Genomic DNA, 2,562 nt, shown 5'->3' with positions numbered 1-2,562 from the left:
AGCAATGATTGTGAGGACAGTACAGGACCCTGTAGTGTTTCCTTCTACTGTACAATGAAGTGCTCTTTAATGCTCTTAGTAACCCCATTACTTCCTTTCTTCTAAAAGTTAGGAAAAATAACTGCTTTTGCCTTTCCCTGTTTCCAAGAAAAATTTAATCTAATATTACAAAACATATTGTACTCCAAAGGCTTTTAGGCCAAACAGGATAATATTATCTAAGATCTCTGGAAATTTGATTATTTGAAGGTAAATTAAATAATGTTTTCATACTAATCATTTTTAATGTACTCCATTACAACCTAGATAATATAAATTAAAGTTGATGTATAGTGCCACTTGAAAATCAGGAAAGCTCTAATCAAATCATAGCACAATGTAATGTTCTTAAATACATTACCTACAACATTGCTGAAAATCTAATAACTAATACAGCATAGTTCCACCCTTGATTTTATGAATATGCAAGGATAAATCACTTTTTCACATTAAATTTAAAAACTTTTATTCTATTTTATTGAGTATGGTAGTCTGTTCCTTTAATTTTTTTTCAAATCAATAAAGTTAATAATAAGGACATTTATTTCTCAGTATCTGCATGCCATTATAATTTCTGCACTTACAGCACTCATCTGGCTCAAATGGTATTGTCACATTAATTAGTGATTACATCATAATTTAATGATGTCTCTAAGCATCAAAAAATACTCATGATATAATTATGCACATTTTTTCATATAATACAAGAGAAAAACAAGTATATTTTGGATGAGCAGAGAAAGTTAAGTCTGAATTGGAATATAAATGCCTGTACTTTATTCCCTCTGTTAAAGTTTAAATATGTTTACTTAATTTGAAAAGATTATCTCAAGTTATTTCTTCAGGACATAAAACAAATTTAGTATGAAAAAAATTGGGTTCTAGGTTTATATTCTGGAGGTGTTTCAGAGCAGCTTTAAGGGAGGACCAGAAAGAGAGCCAGAGGTGGGGTTTGGAGCAGCTTTAAGGGAGGCTAGGAAGTAAGCAGAGTGGTGTGGAACAGCTAAGGGAGATGAACTTGTCTGTCACTTTGTCATCCTGTGGTGGCTTGTGTGTTTCTATGAGGCTAGAGGCTATGCCACCGGTGTTGCAAATGCCAACACAGTTACCTGTGGTGGACAGATTTCAATGGAGCTTCCATACTAAGCCAGACTCAGAAAAAGGAAGAAGCATTCCACTTCTCAAACAATTGGCCAATGAAAACATTATGAATAGCAGTGAAACAGTCTGATATTTTACTGGAAAACTTTATGAAAAGCCCTGAAACACTGATCTATATAGCATCAGAAGATGAGGCCCTCAGGACAGAAGGCACTTAAAATGTGACTGGGGAAGAGCTGCCTTCTCAGAATAGAACAGACTGTAATAATATGGATGGATTAAAGTTTTGGGGACTTCCAATTGCTGATGCGGCACAACTGAAAATGAGAAGAAACAGCTGCAAACATCCATTAATAATCAGAACATAGAATGTATGAAGTATGAATCTAGGAAAACTAGAAGTTGTCAAAAATGAAACGGAACTCATAAAGACCAATATCCTAGGTATTAGTGAGCTGAAATGGACTGATATTGGCCATTCTGAATCAGACAAGCATAGGATCTACTATGCTGGGAATGACAAATTGAAAAGGAATGGTGTGACATTCATCATCATAAAGAATGTTTCAAGATCTACCCTGAAGTACAATGCTGTTAGTAATAGGATAATAGCTATACACCTACAAGGAAGACCAGTTAATACTACTATTATTCAAATTTATGCACCAATCACCTAAGTCAAAGAGGAGGAAATTGAAGATCTTTACCAGCTTCTTCAGTCTGAAACTGACCAGACATGCAATCAAGATATGTTAATGATCAAAGGTTACTGGAATGCAAAAGTTGGAAACAGAGAAGAATCACCAGTAGTTGGAAAATATGGCCTTGGAGACAGAAATAATGCTGGAGAATGCACAATGGAATTTTGTAAGACCAATGATTTATTCATTGCAAATAACTTTTTTCAACAACACAAATGGCAGCTATACATGTGGACTTTGCCAGATGGAGTACACAGGAATCAGATTGACTTAATCTGTGGCAAGAGGCAATAGAGAAGCGCAATATCTTCATCAAAAACAAGGCTGGGAGCTATTTGGGGAACAGACCATCAACTGCTCATATACAAGTTCAACTTGAAGTTGAAGACAATTTTTAAAATGTCCATAAGATCCAAATTATGACCTTCATTACATCCCTCCTGAATTTAAAGATCTCCAAAGAATAGTTTCATGCATTGAAAACCAATGACTGAAAACCAGAGGAATTGTGGGATGACATCAAGAATATCATACATGAAGAAAAAAAGAGGTCATTAAAAAGACAAGAAAGGAAGAAAAGACCAAAATGGATGTCAGAAGAGACTCTGAAACTTGCCCTTGAACAGAGAGTAGCTAAAGCAAATGGAAGAAATCACAAGATAAAAGAGATGAACAGAAGATTTCAAAGAGCAGCTCAAGAAGACAAAGCCAATTATTATAA

The sequence above is a fragment of the Orycteropus afer genome, unplaced genomic scaffold (genome assembly GCF_000298275.1).
Source record: "Orycteropus afer afer isolate SDZICR_OR568_19922 unplaced genomic scaffold, OryAfe1.0 scaffold00159, whole genome shotgun sequence".
Lineage (NCBI taxonomy): Eukaryota > Metazoa > Chordata > Mammalia > Tubulidentata > Orycteropodidae > Orycteropus > Orycteropus afer.
This window is presented reverse-complemented; position numbering follows the sequence as displayed.